General features: G+C 37.0%; 1 protein-coding gene and 1 long non-coding RNA gene across 2 annotated transcripts in view; one reads left to right on the top strand and one right to left on the bottom strand.

The window, feature by feature from the left end:
• Window positions 1-20,265, bottom strand: part of LOC129434396 (creatine kinase U-type, mitochondrial) — a 368,704-nt gene that overhangs the window by 256,993 nt on the left and 91,446 nt on the right. The window lies entirely within an intron of this gene.
• Window positions 3,004-19,439, top strand: LOC129434101 (uncharacterized). Its single transcript, XR_008640578.2, has 6 exons — window positions 3,004-4,368; window positions 4,453-4,470; window positions 10,651-10,765; window positions 13,820-13,917; window positions 17,213-17,313; window positions 17,635-19,439. It is a non-coding gene; the product is annotated as an uncharacterized lncRNA (long non-coding RNA).

Here is a 20,265-nt window from a genome sequence, read left to right as displayed (position 1 = left end):
TTCGCGGTGAATGACGACAATCACAAGACACGCGACTAAAGTAGGCTATAACCGAAGAACTGCAAGAAAATAAAATGCTATCCTCTTTTTCATGAAAGAAAATCCGCCCCCTCATGTACAATGCCTGGAATAGTAACAGCACTGCCAGGCTTACTAAATATAGCAACCAGTGAGTTTTAGCATGTCAACTAGGAACCCGAAAGAAGTGGTTTCCACACGTGTGGCTGTTGCGGCTACACATATTGATATAAATCATATCTATGGATATAAATAAGCTAATAAAAAATGTAACACGTCTTCAGTAACTTAAAGATCAAAGCTTTGCACTCAATTGCTGCATATCAGTGCTTTGCGCATGTCACGTCTGCCTTTAATACGTGAAAGTTTCACCGGTTTGTTAAAGCCATTATTCATGCGTAAAACTTTAGTTTTAAATGCTCATTTATTTTTCGCACAGACTTCTTATGTAATAGGCCTATCTCTATGTGAATGGATGGGCTGGATGAAACGTGAAGCATATGTGGACAACGCGTGTGCGTTTTTCTTCAATGAAATACGCATGGGTGCCTTTTGAAAGTTCGGATCCCAGCCAGCTTTTGCATAAATAAATAAATGACCAGAGGGATTGTGATTGAATCAATTACAACCAACTTTAAGGGTGAGTATATGCGCACGTCACTCGTTTTCTGGCACGAGCTTAACATGTTACGCAGGAGGTACCTCATGTGACAGCTCGCCCGTTCATAAATATTCACCGTCTCTATTCATGCAGACTCTTCTCCTGAGGTAGTCATTGTGCCTCGACTCCGAACCATGTGATTCTGATGGGAGGGGGAGATTCTATAAATAGCTCTATAGCCCGGCTTCCATTGACATCATTTAGGCAAGAGAGACGGAAAAATAAACAGAGGGAACGGGCTATAAGGGCGGAGATTCTTAATCTAAGCTTGAAATTCAAACAAACCCTCATCAATTTTGATTCCCCTCTTAACTCTCCAATAGAAACCACCAGGGCAGGGTTGGTGTCCTAGAACATCTCTCTCACTTTAGTGGAAAAGAATGGAGAGAGATTGGATGGGGATGGGTGGGGGATCAAACAAAGGGAAAAGAAACGTGTGACGAAAATCCAAAGCAATCATTTTGAATTATGTTATCAATGGCGAAAGATTATACTACCTATGTGAAGCAAGCAAGCCATGTCAATATCTGGCAGGCTCTCACTCAGCAACAGTGTAGATTGATGGGCTGTGTCCAGCTCATAGTCTTTTAAATACTGAATGTGAAATACTGTTTGGTGGCAAGGACTTTAGAGATACTAGACAGATGTTTCTGTTGTCACACTAATTATTAGAGCAATTTAAGATTCAAGCTTCTCAAGAATTGGGATTTATTTAAAAGATTATTAGGCTGGAAAAAGCATTGACTGTAGTAAAGGCTTAGTGTCCAAGATTTAATGCTCTTTGGTTTTTTTAAATATGTTGATTATCTGCATATGCACAATTGTGACTCTGATGCAGAAAATAACTTCTTAGACGATTTCTGAAGTGCTCAAGTCACTTTTGAGTGGCAGGTGTCAGTCGAAATAGCAGCTGCCTGTGACTCATGTATAGATACAGATTTTCTTGCACTTTCAATTTCTATACCAAGACTAACTATATATTTCGAAAGTCATCTCGTAGTCCCTTGACCCAGTTAAACCTGCTGCAAACTAACGACTTATTGCTCGGTGGTTTGCAGGTCTGTGACTTTTCCTTCATGTCCCAGCAACTGTTGAAGCCACAGACTAGAGATTGCTGTCCCTGTCAAATTTGAGGCAAGGTGGGTTAAATGAGGAGAGGCTCTGAGCGAGCTCAAGCCCACACAGCCGAAATCAGGATATTTTTAGCTTTAGCTGTGGGTGCAAACGTCCAGCTTCATTGTCAGATCAAAGCCACCATTTATAGTAGTACTCTTGGCAGTGCATTTACAGTATGTATTTTAAGTACAACACTGAGACATTTTATATATTTGGCCTTCATTTAAATATTAACCCTTGTAGCCCATATCCGCATGTTTTTTCCTCCCATCTTGGTAGCAGTTGTTTTATGACTGTCTGGAAAATTCCATTTGTTTTCATGCAACAGTGTCAGTCCTGAAAGGTAGAGTTATCCGTGCAAATCCCAATACATTACATTGCTTATTCACAGTATTTGTAAAAATATATATATATATATGTTTTTCATATACAATAGGCTTACATTTTAACTCGTTACAGTGGATCATGAACTGCATTAAAGGTCACGTTCTTTCTGATCCCATTTTTAGTGTGTAATGTTGCTATAATAGCATAAATAATACCTGTAAAATGATAAAGCTCAAAGTTCACTGCCAATCCGATATATTTTCCTTAACAGAATTCGCCTTTCAAAGCCAGCGAACGGCCGGTTTGGACTACAGCCCTTTAGTTCCTGCTTTAATGACGTCAGTAGAACAGTTTTTTTTACTAAACTCCGCCCACAGGAATACGTCAGTCGCCAGCTAAGTTAACGGCAAGCTATGCTGCTATCGTACTGTTTTCCATATATTGTACTGTTCTGTATATTTTTTTGTTTAAGCATATTAATTAAAAAAAGCTATGCTGCTATCGAATCACAACACACTAAACAAACTACACAATCAGAACTCGATACGTATTTCTGAAGGGGGGACTTCATAGAACAAGACATCAGCCCGTTTTGAGGACAGTGAAAAGTAAATTTGTGTGGAAAAATGCCACGTTTTTTACACGTACAACATGAACACATGTTATATTGCGCACTGTAAACACAATCAAATCTTCAAAAACACACAAAAACAGAACGGGACCTTTAAAACTTCTTGATCGTTCACTTCTGTGTGACTCGCCAGTTTTAGCACCATGGACAGCGACACCCGAATCATGGTACAAATACTAAACAAAGTCGGGTGACTTAGTCCATCTTCTTGTGAAAAAAAATATTTTAAGGAGTTATTTAACAACAATTCACGCATATGTAAAAACGAAGCACTGTTTTAAGAGTATTTCCAAATGAGCTGCTTGCAGTTTTGGAAACTTAAATGGTGTTTGGCGACGCCGTGCGGCAAGTTAAACTAGTCGATGTCGTTATGGTTTTACCGCACTGATCAAATTAGTGTACTTTGTGTACTGCACATCCGTATCTCTACTTGTATTAGCATGCTTTGGACATTGTGGTTGCCTGAATATTTGCGTTGCAGTAGTTTGTAACATGCACGATCGCCTGTATAATCCTATACAACTATTGGATATCTTTTTATAGACAGCTAAAACGAAATATCAACACAAACCCTTTATTGTTGCATCTAAATAATTTGCTAATTATCTTAACCACATGTCAACATCTAGAAGTTCACCTCAACCGCGCCACCACCGATGGGAAAACTACCAGGCTTTAAACTGTGTTTGGGATAATATATAGGCTAGTGGTCTGTCTGCCGCGGAATCCATGGGCACACGAGTTTTTTCACGATGGCAGGCGACACCAAGGAGGGGTTTTGCTCTGAGCTGTTGCCACAAGCCAAGCAGACACTGTCAGTCATTTATTTTTTAGTTTTATTTAGCTGGTTTTAAGCCATTTTCATTAAAGAGTCGCTGTCTGAGAGCATAACAGCGATGGTTGTAATCAGCAGACTGTGAAGTGGGAGAACCTAAACGTGACGTCAATGCCTAGTAACTGACGCAGCCCTTTAAAAAAAAGAAGAGAGATTCAGCAAGCGTTAATTATCGTTTGTGTACTGCACTAAAGACAAAACATATTCTCATCTCAGTACAAGCGATCGTGGTTGTTTGTGCGCGCGAGTCCGTGTAAGTTTCTCTCTCTCTCTCTCTCTCTTTCTCTCTCTCTCTCTTTCTCTCTCTCTCTCTCTCTCTGTTTTCTTTTTCCCGAGCAGCGAATCCGTCCTGGGTTTCCAAGCGAAAGTTGCATGGAGACACGCCGCGTAAGACGCCTATAATAAAGAGGATGGTGAGCGAAATAAATGGAAAGCAGCAACAACTCGACCCAAGACGAGAACATTTGCGAACATTTCAGAAATATTTAGCCATAAGAGAGAAAAGCTCGTTTGAAAAAAAAAAATCACTGCAGCGATGCAACGGAGGCGAGTCCGAGCTCTTGCATGGAGTTGGAGAGGCACAATTTATGTACATTACATGCACTCCACGTAACACTCCTGAGCGATGTCTTTGTGAGTGTTTTTTTCTTACTGGGCGCTAAAAATAGCATCGGTGTTTGATCGTGGTCCAGAAATAGGCAGAGGGTATCACTTGTATAAAAAGGACTGCGATTCCCAGAAAACTTGGACGTGTTGCTGAGGAGAGATGAATCAAGGGCAGTATGTGATTTTCATCTTGTTTTTCTGTAATATGGTCACGTTTGACTGATTTTATACTCATGCATATGTTTTTCCTGCTTTCAGCAAGGGCTTGCAGCACTGGTAAGTAAACATTTGCAGGAATTATTGCTTCGACATGTTTATATTTGATTTTTTTTTTTTTTTTTTTTTTGCATGGTTTGTTGCATGCATGGTGTTGGGTAATGTGCCATTCCCGCCACTGAAATGTCGCAGATGCAACAATTTAGTTCACAGTTCGTGCATAGTAGCATGTGCACTTCTAGAATAGGTGCTTATTTCCATACAGTGCTAAAAATAAATTAAACCACTCTCTCCTCAGAGCAGGGATCTCGCGGATGGTAAATAAGAGAAGGGAAAGCAAATCCTAACTCCTTTGTTTGACGGCGCTGTTGAGTCAATTTTGTTGGCTTTGCCTCTTCGCCACAGCTTTAAATGTGAATGGAAAGCGATAACGCTACAAGAGTAAGGGGGTATCCAAATATGTGAAGAAGAAAATAGGCTAATAAATATAGGTGGAAGACGGAGCGCCAAAGGGAAATGCGCCAGCGCAGCCGACGAGGGAAACCCGGTGCCTGCCTGCACAGACTGGTGTCGTGTGTGGCGTCAAGGGGTTCCGTGCATCCTTTACCCTACAACAAAATCGCCCTTAAATGGTCAGCCTTTTTTTGGGCATCACTTGTGAAGGGATGCCACTGGGCTGCACAGCATACATTCTCGAAATACAATCTGAACTTTAGACAATTTTGCTGCGTTCCCGCCTGCGTTGTTTGAACACTTCCAACAGATGTGCTCGCGACTGTGTAGCTATAGGCGGATTCACATGGATTACTCTTCCGCCCACGTCATTTTCATTATACAGTACTGTAATCGACTGTTTTCAATTGCTAGTATGGACAATAATGCTGGTCGTGCGCCAAAACCAATGCGTCTGCGTTGCATTCAAAACCATTTGTGCAGTTCCGCAAAAAAACACTATGATCGGCAGTTTGGGTTTAATCGGAGCATCCTTTTAATAAATGTGCAACTTCAGTTCTGCAGCGTGCGCGTTATACAAATGCTAATAAACAGGATGATCTTTCATGGTCATTCGGGGCTGATCTCCAAAACCAAGTTATCAAGTTACAATTCGCTTCTCGCATAGCCTACTAATAATTGTACATGCCGATAGTGTATGTATGTTCGGGAATTATCTATCAGCGCTCGTGTCGTGGCTGAAAGACGATCTTTACAGGAAAAACTCATTACCTTGACCTTTTCAAAGACACCATGGCTCTCTTTGTTAAACACACATATTCCAGACACAGCAAGGTCTTCTTAAGTCAACCCTAGCGTTGTAATTTTGAGTAAAAACACGGATTTTATCCGAGTCGTGACTGCTATAGTGAGTAATATGTGCGCGTTGGCTGCGTCAGGAGATGCAGTCGCTGTGCGGTGCAGACAGAAGGGGGAGAATCGTGACTGACTGGAGACGTCCGCAAATGATGCGACCACCCAATAAAATCCTCATAATGGTGGCATATAGGCTTGATGTTTTTTTTACACCTGTTACATCTCAAGCCGTATCTCTTTGCCTTTAGCCACCTCAACCTCCCCTTGCACCACTAACGGGTGCACAAGAAGAATATCAGTGATTAGGAGAAGGGAGGGGGGGACTTGGTTTGGGATGCATTTAGAAGGAGGGAGGGGGTGTCCAGATATAGATCGTGACCCTCCCACTTCGTATAGTTTTTTGAGTTGCAAGAAGGGATGACCAGAGACTGTTGTGAAATGAATTTTGACAAATGATCCCGTTATTTATGTCGGGTGGATGCATGAACAGAACTTCACGGGGAAGTCAAATGAAGTCAAATTCCAGAGCTGAATTAAGTCTGTATGAAGTAGGATCAAGCAGGTTTTGTGTTGTTATGGTAATACATAATAATAACATTCACTAATGCTGAATTGATTGTTGTAGATGCATTAGTAAAATGTTGTTGTGTTTCATTAAGCAAATGTTTGTTGTGACTGCATTAAGATGTTAGATCTGATGTAATGTATAGACTTTGTTATGTTGTGCTGATAGTTTAGAGACCCCCGTGTCCTCACTGAGTGGTATCAGCCAGTGAACTCTCTGTGGTCATGCAATGAAATTGCCTCAGAAGCCTGTCATGTTGTTGTCGTCGTCGTGTTGACGATGTGGTGTTTTCTTGCTTTACGCGGACGTTTAAAACATGTTGGTTGCTAGTCGTTTTAAGAAATAACCACTCATGATAGCTTAAAATGTAAATAGCTTTGTTTTGAGTGGATACATGACGGCGTACGCCACCCTAACACGAGTGATATACGTAGCAACCCATTTCAAAACGTGACGGGGCGAACAAATCCAGTATGCTATAATGTTATTAATATTAATATTTGTGGTCACTTGCGCCAACTAGGATACAATTTGGTTTACCCTTTCTTTCTTTCTGTCTTTCTTTCTTGCTTTCCTTCTCTCATTTTTTTCAAAAAGGGGGGTCCCTATATGAGCAAGACACCGATTGGTGGATGACGATTTTTTGTTTGCTCCAATAAGATCTCTCGCTGCTCTCTATTTATTGCGAGCCGATTACAGACTGCTCTCTCCTCACCAAGAGCACTTCAGCGGCACTATCTGCTCAGTCCTACATTAAACGACATCACGAACAAGCGGATGTGTCATAGTACCAACAAAATTGCGAAGCAAAAACAAAGAATGGTTGTTGTGTGATACGTGTGTCTTTGTTTAGGTGTAATTCTTTCGGTGCGTGTTGGTAGGCAGGAGCGAGGAGAAAGACAGGGAAAAATGAACAACTGGGAACGAGTGAATTCAGGACCACGGACAGCGCACGCAGAATACGCGTTTGGATGCTGGCTGCTCTGAAAGCTTCCCATGCTCGTTGAATGTGAATGAGTTGGATACAGTTCAGCCACGGCAAAGGCTTCGCTGTCTCGGTTTCCCGATGGACACAATAGGATTGGGAAACGACAGAGAGCCGTGCACAAGGCACCTGGATGTCACTGTGGGATGTCACGGACTTTGCTGCACGCAGACTGCGATTTGTCTTTCGCGAATCTTTTTGCGGTCTGGGCTTGCTGTTCATAAGTATCTAGCTGGGAAGCCCTTACCCCAAAAAGCATTTGCGGAAGGCGCATTCAACGAATTTTCATCGTACGGTGCTTAATACACTCCGTGGAATAAATACTTGCATTATTATTATTATTATTATTATTATTATTATTATTATTAATATTAATAGTATTATTGTATAATTGTATTTATTTTTTCAAACTCTATTTTGTTGTCTAAAAATTGTGTTTCACAACTGTGTATTGCGGTTCAAATGTAAAAACCGAACTTCTCTCCCAGTTACGTCCCCAAAGTCTGAGTATCCCTCCCCGTCGAGAGTTATCTGGCGTCTTCACTGCCAGAAAATTTGCTCTCGCTAATACGATTACAAAAGTCACCCAAACAAAACCACAGTTCCACCAACGAGATTCCAGTTTGCACGTGGGAAAACACAACGGTCCATTCGTGTGAGAGATGGGAAGGGGATCTCGTTAGTGTGCTATTCACTTAAAGCCAAACAATGTTGAAATGACCCCACCCTTTTAGCAATAACATATAAGAGATGTACACCCTGTCGGACGCAGTTATAGTTGTATTTGCAAATATAAAATTAAAATAGAGAGTGTGTGTGCGTGCGTGTGTGTGTGCGCGCGCGCATGTGTGTGTGTTTAAGAGAGAGAGAGAGCGAAAACGTCAGCGAAGATGCCCAAAGACAACAAGGTTTCACCCAACCTCATCGCTTTCTTTTCTTTAATTCGCTTTCTTTCCCTCCTTTTTACACACTTAGCCCTTCTCCATCTCTCACATACATACACACGGTATTTTGGAAATATGACACCTCGATGAAATATGACACACCTACGCATACAGCATGCAGACCCATTGGGTGTTAAAGTTGTTTTGTGCCATGTAGATCCAAGTCCATTGAGAAATTTTCAACAACTATAAAGTGACGTGATCACTACAATCTAGAAGTTATGTCATTGCAGGTCTCCAAGACTTATAAGCTATTTACAGTTTTACGTTTCTTACAGAAAACAGTACAGAATATATCCTTGTTTACTGTGCTATATGTAAGAGTAAGGCAAATAAAAATATCCTCAATGCACGCTACTGTACTGTATTTTGAAAAGGCTCCGGAGCCCCTTATAGTGACGACAAACCCAAATTACTTTAGGTCAGACTAACATTCATTTCAACTTAACCGTGGCCTATACATTGCCTTCGATTACACGCCTATAAAGATGAGAAAAAAACAATAAAGGCCTAACTATCAACATGACGTATATTTAAGAAACTCAAAAAGAGTTAAAGAACCCATAATAATTGAATTGATTTGAATCTGATAATTGACGTGGTTCATACAGTTTGACTGACATCGTAGTGATGAAATCACTTGGGTTGGAGTAAGCAAAAAGTCTGAAAAAGTTCATTCAGCAATAAAATGTCTACGGCGCCCAGCCCATACCTTATACAAAATGTTAATAAAAGTAATATATTTGCTGATAACATAAAGTGCAGTATGAAATAGGCCTAATGAAAGTGCTGCTCGTGATGGGTGTGTACGGTTTCTAGTGATTCATTTGGTAGTCAGACGAAAGTCACGAGGCGGGCGACTGAGAAAGAAGGTAGATTTACAGTTGAGAAATGCTAATTTGTTGGCCTCACAATCTTAAACAATTATAACATATATGCAGGGACGGATGTGGACATGGGCAGCCGCCCAGGGCGGCATTTTTGCGCGGGGAGGGAGAGGTTTGGGGATTGGGTAGGCTATGTGTTGCACGGGGCACCCGCGATGAAAAGCGACTGTGTTTTTACCGCTTATTTGCAGTACGCGTCGGTTTATGTCACCATGCGTAAATCTGCCGATGGGTAACCCCACCTGAAGTCGAACACACCTTAAGACGTCTCACTCAGAACCGCGAGAAGGCGCGGGTCATTCAACATTGCAGATATAAGAGACTGAGGGCGGGAGAACGTCTAAATTAACCCCCCAAAAAACATTATAGATGAGAATAAAGGTCTTAGACATCTGGTGCACAGGTCAGGAAAACTGGAAAGAAGACGAGAAACGCGTAATGGATACAATTATGTATATAGCCATGCCATTCATCTCATTACAGTATGCTAATAACACTGGATAACTTATTGTATAATAGTGTATGTTACCTGCAACATTTACAAGCTGCTGAACTGTAAAATCAGCATTAATTTCTATAAAATACATATATTTTGCTGATACGTTGTACCTTTTGTTTCAAGTATTTTGGGGTGTCTTACACCCAGAATTAGTCAATATGATTCCTTGGTTCATAACTTTAGTTTAATCATGATGACATGTGCAACGAATGCAAAGGGTGTCAGACTCATAGTTTAATGCAAATGCAGACGATCTTTTAAAAATATTTTGCGTCAACCTCTGCTTTTTAAAGATGAAACTCATCAAATCCTAACAGAGGTCCAACATGTCACTAAAAAACACACTTTGCTGTCATCGGGATTAAACTTGTTATTGCTAAGTCTTTATATCGTCTTTAAAAAAGTTAAAGCAAGTGCAGATGTTGCATTCATTACTTGTGGGTGGGGAAGAGTGAGGGGATGGTTTAGGTGGGTTGGGGGGGCGCTAACGAGGGGGCGCGGACAAAACAAGCCAGAACTGCCACTGCATATACACTGAGTGAAAGTTGGGTTAGCTTAAAAAAATACTTAAATTGGTAAAACCTAAAAAATTGAATTTTTTTCAACTTATATTTGTTCACTTTAGGTAAAAATTTTAAGTTGATAAAGCTTAAATGTTTTAGGCTTTACCAATATAAGTTATTTTTACCTTAAGATTTTCACTTAAAGTGTAAAAAACGAAAAATTTTATATTTTATCAATTGAAGTAATTTTTTAAGTAGATCCAACTTTAACTTTTTACATTGTATGACTATGTTTGACTAATGCTTGATTAAATAGACCTAAAAATATAATTATAATGTTATTAATATTATATATAATCTCATTTCGTACATATAAAAATGCTAAATAAAAAGTGTGCATTGAACGGCGTGATGTGGCTGGAAAGGGCTTTTCTATCCACACTGTATTTATTTTCCCATACTTTTACTCTTTTTTTTCATTCTCCAAAAATATTTCATTAAATACCTGATAACTGGGCATCATGTGCATTTTTGTGTTTTTGTGCACAGGGAAGTCCAAAAACTCGAGGGCACCATTGTCTGAGGAAGTCACCCAACTTTTCCCATCAGTCCATGAGCTCCCACCGGCTCTGTCCACCTTCTTCAGTGTGACATCACCGGCTTTGTAAGTTTGCCTTTTCATTGAGAACATGAGGTTGTTTGTTTAATTTTTTCACCTCAACTCTTTTCAAGAGCACTTATAAGAATGTCCTCTGTTGTTTCGTTAAGTCAGTAACAGTCAGTCATAACTAAAGCAGGCAAGACCTCGGTTTTTTTCTCCACATTACAAGGTTTCGACTGCATGATGAAGGTTTTTGCATTGTTACTACGGCCGTTAAACTCGATGTACAGTGTTAGATTCAAAAGTTGTAGGCCTGTGTAATGTCTGTAAACTTCAGGTTACAATAAAAACAAAAGTGGAACTCACAAATGTGGGTGTGGCACCTCCTGTATAAAGACCATTCAGGTGTGACCATTTAGGCCTTCACCTTTGGAGCATTTAAAAAAGAATAAGTCTTGACAGAAAACGATATGCAGATTTGTTTTTTGTCTTGCATGTGAAAATTTTTGCTATTTGGAGTTAAATGTTCTGCTATCCATTTAATAGAATACAGAAACCGCATGACAACAGTTACACCTGAAAACTTATGATCACATGAAAACGCACACACGCACACACGCACTGATTTCGTAATGTTATGTACGATTATGTAGATACTTTAGAAAAGCAAATGTTGTAAAGGTTGTTTTTTATTATTCTTAGAAAAGCACGACTTGAAAATATCTGGTCGTTTTTGGAGTATGCTTTCAAGTAGCTCTCACTCCATGCTTTGTCCTTTTTTTGCACAGACATGGATTTGTCGTCCTCTGTGAAATGGCTGCATCTTATAGGGAAATTATGAGAGAGAAGCTTTTAGACTCCAAAATAAAGTTACATTTGTGGTTTTGTCAATAATTTCAGTTTTCATTTTAGAGTTCATTATAGTTTGTGACCCTGATAATAGATAGACAGAAAAAAAACTATTTTATCATGATATTTATCACTCACTGAAAAAACAATGGACAGTACTAATGCAGATTGGCTATTATGTGAGACCCCAAAATACAAAAAAGTTAGCAAAGTTTTCCCTCTTTTAAAGAATTATTGCCACACCCTTTCCGATTTGGGATTTACCCACATTTGTGAAAACATTTTAAACCCTTTGAGAGAAATTACACCACGTGGTTAGGTCCTAACAGACAATCTGAGACCATTTTTTTGGTGTGAATTACAACTAAATGAGTTATATATTACGCATAAATGCTGTTACGTCTGTCCTGCTGTCATGAGTCACATTGTTGTGGCATCTATTATATTTTTAGTCGAGACGGAGATGGTCTGCAACACGTGCTACACTTTCTTTTAATCTTCTACTTTTAATAACCCTTCAGAAAAAAACACATTTTAATAAAGTAGTAGACTTTATTGTGAAAATTTCCAGCAAGCTTATCTCTCAGTTAAATGTATTTTTTCATACCTGACTTTAGATCAAACCATACGTTATCAAAATCTCACAAGCCCATGAATTGAAAATGAACTTTGTATCTAGGAAAAAAAATGTTTAAACATTTTTCAGTATATCTGTTATAGGTTTTTGTTTTTTATTTAATTAAATGAGCAACACACATCACCCAGTAAATTTTAGTTTGCCATGACTTTAACAGAGTTTTATTTAGGAGCGTTTGTTGGCTTTTCTAAAACTGACATTTAAGTTTTCTTTAAATGTTACAAGTTTTTTCTTCTTCTTGGGGACACACTTATTCAGAGATGTTTAACATAAAATATCTATTAACAACAACAATCAGGACTAGGCTGTAAAAATGAAAACAAAACAGCATATCTATATATAATATAAAGAATAAGTAGAATTTAAAAATCTTTCATTGCAGTTATTTACTAAGCTCAGGTTTACATTATAATACACTTTTAATATAAGTGCCAGTATTTTAGATATTGTTTGCCAAAAAACACTGTCATGTAGTTCATCTACTTCTAGTGTCAAACTTCCTAGTCAGATCGGTGCCTGTAAAAGCTATGCTGTGAAATTTTGCACACAAATTTCATGACAATAGTGTCTCACCTAATGTGCATGTTTTTTATTACCAAAAGAGTTTCTGTTCCTTGTCTGCAACATCATAATTCACACCAAAAAATCCTAAACTGTTAGTCCACAATAACATGATGTCCACGATGGGCTACTTTAACAAAAAACTTGCTCAGAAAGGTTGACTTAACATAGAAAAATAGGGAACATTCGTATTTGTTGCTCTCTATTTCTTACGTTTATCTTTCCTAACATTTCCTCGGAGCCAGGGAAGGTGTGAAAGATGAGTCAATTCTGGGTGGAGGTTTGGGGGATAGGGCGTGTCTGTTAATACGTACGAGAGTGGTCCCATAGCGAAAACACGTCACAGCCTTCTGCCACAGAAATCTTTGTTCATGCCTTCACTTACACAGTACACATATGTGCAAAATATGATATTATTATTTGATCACTTCTATAAAACAAGAACTTTTATGTCTAGCTTGTTTACTTAACTTGTGTTTTGAAGCAATATCAAATGTGTTATTTTTGATAAATTTGATTAAACTTGTGAATGAGTGCATGAGTATTTAGATATCAGTTATCTTATTTTAAGAAAAAAACATCACTAAATTACATAGGAGTCTATTAACATGTATTGTAGCGTTCACTGACACACTCACTATGGTTAAAGTATTATTATTATCCATCTTTTGATTATAAGGTTTTTGTTAAAATAAACCATTAATGCAAAAATGTATTTTATGAAATATAACTAAAAGATAACTTAAAAATTACAAAAGATTGTAATTTGTAATATGATGTGAAATAATAACTTTGTAATGGCTAAACAGCAGTCGAAAATATAATGCAATACAATCATATCAATTAAATTTATACATAAAATATTAACTAGTAAGTAATAAATAACGTTACTATTTATTTTTGTTTTAATCAACAATTTTAGCATTAATAATACAAGGTCTGTTGAAGATTGCAAATGCTGTTTAAGTGTGTGTGTGGGTGTATGTCTACGTGTTTGTTTATTTCTGTGTGCGTGCATGCCTCATGTTTTTTGTCATTTCTAGATAAATGTTTACATGTTTTATTTGCAGAAAATCTGTTGATGACAGGAGGTCCAGCACAAGGAGAACGCAGAACTGAGAACGCAGAACTGAGAAGTGACGAATAAGGAAGCTGACCGTTACAAAAGGTATCAACCGACACCCGTCCTGTTCCACACATGCAGGGTAACATGGGTGTGGCCCGTACTGAAATTATTTATAATGCAAAACCCACAGGTACACCCTTGCATGCCTTCTGTTCTCTGAATATAATGGGTGAAACTGAGTGCTTTGCAAATCTTAACTTATTTAAACATGTTATTCATGATCACAATTATTAACATTTTAAAATGTTTACATTTACACTACGAACATTTATTAAAAAAGACAGTGAATGAAATAAAAGGATACAACGTAAATTGGTTTATTAAGTGTAATATGTCATAAAATCATGTTTTAAGCTCTTTTTCTTAAGCTTTATCCAAAAATATCAAGTGATCATGTTAATATTCTCCAGTCAATTCAAAAGACAATTCAGTGTCCGCACGCTTGCAGAACAGTTTAATCCAACTGGAATATCCTCCATAAGAGAAAAGATCCCTACTACATGTGTTTAAACAAGAAGAAAAGGTTTTTAGGTGGCCGCTAATCCTTAAAGAACGATGTAGATGTGACAGGTAAGGTTTAACAGAGACGTGGTAAAAGTACAAACTCCATCAGCACATAGTACAGAACAAGGTTGAGATGGAAATACTTTAAATCAATATTACTCAAATGTTGCTCACCAATATACTTTAAATAAATTCATTTACAGCAAAGATTTTTTTAATGTCAAATGTTTTCATTATTGTTTATCAGTTTAATATATTTCAACAAGCAGTCGGGCAGGGATGTAAGCAGAGACACATGTTGGCTAAACAAATATGTTAGTTCAAATGAATAGATTATGTTGTTGTTGATGTAAAGAAAATATTTTTGTCCATATAAATTTGAGGTGTTAATTTTGCAATAATATACTATATGGTTTTAATGATAAATGTACAGAACTGACCATTAGAAGCTCATTATTAATGTAAATGTTTAACATTGCAAAAACCTTTATTAAAAATGAAAAGTAAAAATATTTCATACTCATTATATTTTAAATAGTAGATAACTAGTTAAGCCGATTACTAGTTAAACTGCACTGTCACTCGGTTTCTTCTGAACGTCTTATCGCAGTTTTCCTGCGCACAAATCTGTCACAGAAGGTTTTGGGGTATTTAAAATATACTTAATATCATAAAGTATATTTATATAATATCATAATTCTTGCTGTGTATCAGGTTTCAGCATTATTAGATTGCCATTATGTCTGTTTTCTATGAATGATGCTAAAGCTCATTGTAAAATGAAATTCTTACCGTTCTATGTTAGATTTGATATTGATAACTCAAGATACTATTCACTGTATAGTCAGTCCATCAATATCACAGCTGAGGGTTGTAAGTTGGTCTGAGGGGGTCCAAGGTGGTCTTAGAAAACACATAGAGGTGATTTGACCATAATGACGTGGTTAAGACTTTCATAAGCAGCAGTATTTTATTGTGCAGGCAAACGTCTTTGTGTGAAATGGTGAAGGGAGATGTTTTGGTTTGAATTAGACTGTGTGTGTGCATATGTTTGCATATAAAAATGTGTGTGTCTCTCTCTCTCAGTGTGTGTGTGTCTCTCTGTGTGTGTCAGGATTTTTTATATGATAATTTTAATGTCTGTGTGTGTTGCACCCATGGTTTTTGTGTAAGTTACGGATGTGTGTTAATGTTGGCACAAATGTAATGTAAAAAGTAATGAGAAACTTTATAGACATTTTAAACAATTTTTGTGAGTGTATAGTATGAATAGTATAACAACTAGCCTATAGATTTTTTATACCTAATATGTATAAATGTATGCACGTGTGAAAAAATGTGAAAGAGTGTGAATGTCATGAGATGTGCGGTTGTACACACAACATAATCATTCTTTTTTGATACATACACATTTATATACTAAAAACAGTGCATGTGTACAATATGTGTGTGTGTGTGTATGTACGTAAATGTGAGAGGGTGTGCAAATGTAAAGAAAATACTGTATGTATTTGTACACATGTGAACGCATATGCGTGTGTGTGTCAGAAAGTACAAGTACAAAATTATGAACCTGCGCTTGCATACGTATGGGAAAGACTGTGCGTGTGTCTAAATGCATCAGAATCTGAGTGTTATGGGACGTTTGTGATTGTTTTTGTCAATTGTACTGACATGGGAATGTGTGTATGTACGTAAATGTGAAAGAGTGTGCAAATGTAAAGAAAATGGTGCCATTTAAACAGGCAGTGTGTGTTTGTGTTCAATTCTATATAGAGACTGTATGTATTTGTACATATGTGAACGTATATATATATGTGTGCGTGTGTGTCAGAAAGTACAAGTACAAAATTATGAACCTGCGCTTGCATACGTATGGGAGAGAGTGTGCGTGTGTCTAAATGCATCAGAATATGAGTGTTACGGGACGTTTGTGATTGTTTTTGTCAATTGTACTGACATGGGAATGTGTGTATGTACTTTTGTGTACATTTGTGAAGTGCAAATGTACGTATGTGTTGGAGGGCATTACATGATTTTTTTAAAGGTGTGTGTGAGTAAAATCGTGTGTGTGTATGAATGCATGCATACATAGAGTATGTAGAGTGCATGTGTGTATGAATGTATGTGCACATGTGTGTGTGATAAGTCTATAGCTGGGAGGCCATGTGCACACATTTAGAGAGAGGGAGGGCAGAGAAGGCACATGCAACATGAAATTATCAATCTCACATGAAGTTTTGGGTTTAAAAAGCAATGCACAATCTGAAATAATTCAGTTAAATTTAGATGTAAATTAAAATAAGTCTGAAGTTCCAGGTTGGGTCCAAATTGAGTGCTGTATATATATTTATGAAAATAATATTTTAGGGCCCTGTGTGTATTTAAGAACTAACAAATGTGTCAAAGTGGGGCTTTTCTAATTCTAGAAAATCCCGAATATTTTCTAAGATTAATTTAAAATACTGTTTAGGTGATGATGTTAGTTTAGCAGTTCATTGCACTTTTCCTACCGACCTTAAATAACATGCTGTATATTTTAAAGACAGTTGTATCCCATGTGTATATGAATAATATGATAAATGCTGTTTTTTTTAGAGACATTTGGAAATGGACATTTAGATGCTCATAAAGACGTATGACGTCTGACTGTGGTTGTATCTGTGTTTGTTTACGTGTGCAAGCATATGTCATGCTGTTTTTCTTTCTATTTTTTCTATTTTTCATATATACACCTTATAATAATATTTATTAGTTTCTTAATGTTCTTATAATCTCCGTTATCCGTACGATATCATAAATCATAATCTGTTTTGTATCTTTTGTCTTTTAGATTGTGTCTAGTTTGGGAAAGGCCTCAGTCATGAGAATACTAAGTTCCCAGGGTCAGTCATTTGAAGGAGGACGTTTACCTGAAAGAACGAAAAATAAAAAGTATGTGTTATTCTTACAGTTTCAGTTTTTTTATTATGTGGCCTCTGATCTGCGTCAGACTGGCAAATACTAATGTGTCTCTCTGTGATATACAGGTGATAAGTATGATATTTATTTCATACATGAAAGATAAATTTATGGATAAAAATGTTAGATTTTCTAAATGTTGATAGTGATGACAATAACTTGGAATATACAAGGATTACCTCCTTAATGTATTCACCTTTTTAAATGGTACATAAATGATGCATGAAACAGATATGTATGTATCTATATTAAATATATTGTATATATACTAATCGACTGTTTATGTTTTCACAGGATGAAAACCTGGGAAACTTTGGGATAAATCATTAGGATAATACGTCTTGTGCACAAGATTAATTACGTCAACGTAACGTCAAGTCAACTTTTTTTGTGCTTTACATCCATTCATGGAAATTCAGCAAGTTGATTTCTTTATAAAAGCAAGATAACAGCCTCAGGTATTTAAAATCTATGTTTGTAAAGGATTTTCTTGTATAAGTTGGACATGATGTTATTTCGAGAAGTTTCAAACTATTCAGATTTCTGCCACGTGTCCCTTTAGATATATAAGACGTGTACAGAATTATACAAACGGTAACAGAGGGAAAATTTGTGTGTATGAGGTAAAAAAAATACAAATGTTAAAAAGTACAGATTAGGAGATTACGTATATGTCTAGGTCTTTACTCATGAGGGAAATTGTGTTAAACCACACGACCATATAAACGCTTGTACGGTTTTGCTGTGTTTTAATCGTAAAATGAAGCATAGTCTGATTTAATACAATCTTCTTGTGTATCATTGTAAGAAGTAGTTTGTATATATATCCTAAAATGGTTTCGTTTTGAGCGTGCTTATAAGACGCGCTCGCGTAACGTGACAGCAAAAGTAAACGTCTTCTCCTATACAATAAGAGACGTACCCATGGATGTTGTTCTTTTTTTCTTTTTTTTTTTTTGGCTTGTGGTGATTAATAATTGTGAGGGTGCCATATATCTGATTAATAGAAATAGTTTCATGATTGTTTGCTGAGAGATGTTTGAATGAAGCTGTATGAAGCATTAGTAGATTTAATGCTGTGTTGGTGCCGTCAGAGGGTCGCTGTCCACTCCACGTGGTGCTGAAATGTGCGCTACTTCTGACGGCTGATCAATCAAATAAACTGTTAGCTTATAGCTTAACTAATATAACCAAGTTATATTTTATTGAACATGGCTGTTTTCATACTTTCTGTTACTGAATATCTTTAATAAAATGTATATTGCATTGTGCATGAAGTTTTAAGTCATAAAAGCTTTAAGCTTTTTAACTTTGTTAGCAGTCGTCTTAAAACATGTGATCATACTAAAACTGTGCTGTGAAACGTTAAGATTCCACTTATCAGTCTTATCTGAGCAGTGAATGAAAGGGGGGAATAAAAATGAATGAAATAATTATCAGACATCGAGCTCATTTTAGAAATTGTCTGTGGTAGGCTACGTATATAGTTCAGGAGATGGACAATACATTGCAACGAGTGTTTGTTAAAAGTGAGAGGTTACATGTGGTTTCCTGCGTGAGTGAGGATGTGTGTCTGTGATAAAAAAAATATATATTTTTTTTACAGCATGCATTATTTTACTAGCACAAGAAACAATGAAATAAATATATGAAAAATCTAATCGATATTTCACGTCATGAAAATATAATTTCAAATACAGTGATTTAAACAGTGACCTTGTATAATTTTTTTGAGCTTTGTGGGTTTTTTACGTTGTACCATTGCTTTACCTTTTCCTGAATTGTTGTTTTTATCGTATGATAGGGTTAATTTAGTAAAATGTAATATTTGTATAGAACTGTGTAAAGTTTAATGAGGATGCTGTTTAAACCATGCTACGTGGACGACGTTAAGATGTAACTCTGTGAGTTTTGCACTTTTTTGTTTTTCCATTTATTTTTGTGTTGTGTAGCCTATTTCAAGGGCACTGTGAGAAAAAAAATACAGATTTAACTGAATTAAATCTGACACGATGTCTTGTTATTTCTGTACAAGAAATAGTTATCTTTGTGGTGCCAGTGGCAAAGGGAGAGCACATTGCAAAATACGTAGCCATGCTGGTATAGGCCTACTGTTAAATACTCTGAACTGAATTATATATTTTTTTTTTAGTTAAACTTTCTTTGTTACCTTACCCATGTCAGTACAAATAAATGTTCTGTTGTTTAATTCTCGCTTTTGTTCTTTATTTGTCTGTTTTAATTAATTGAACACGTGTTGGAAAACTCAAAATTAAACACACAGTATATTTTTTACTATATATTATAGACGATTGTTATATATGTTTACCGCTCTGAAGAGCGTAAGGACAGTGTATAGTTCAAATGTGAACATTTCCAAGCCCGAGCTGCTTACAATGCAAAATTCTCAAATTGAAATGCTTTAATTCGACAAAATGAATGTGTTTTATACTTAGCACTATGTATTTCACTTGTTAAATGCATCAATTGAGTCGTTTATGTTTCGGTGGGCTTATGTTTTAGGTTAAGTTTCAGGTCGTGAGCAAAACCGAATGGCGACAGTAGACGTGGATGTGTTGTAGTGATCCACCCCTAGAAGCTAGGCAGGCAAAGGGCAAAACATCCGATTAACACAAGATTGAATATTTTCAACATTCTCGTTTCCCTGACGTAATGACAGTCCTGTATCGCATAGGTGTGTGAGTCGATTAAAAATGCATTTCACAACAGTTTACGCTGATTTTTAACAGGTTGCTCACCAGCATACCTACTACGTGCCTATGTGTTTACATAACCAGTCTCACTTCCGCGTTACTCGCGTTGAGTTCTCGCGATGTTTCAGAACAGCGCTGTGTGGTAATTGTAGTTTTATGCGCCTATAGTGAAAGACTGCTTTATGCGAGGATGCTCACGGTTTGATTGGCT

The sequence above is a fragment of the Misgurnus anguillicaudatus genome, chromosome 6, assembly GCF_027580225.2.
Source record: "Misgurnus anguillicaudatus chromosome 6, ASM2758022v2, whole genome shotgun sequence".
Taxonomy (NCBI): Eukaryota; Metazoa; Chordata; class Actinopteri; order Cypriniformes; family Cobitidae; genus Misgurnus; species Misgurnus anguillicaudatus.
The sequence above is the reverse complement of the archived record's forward strand: the minus strand, read 5'-3'. Positions and strand labels throughout refer to the sequence as shown.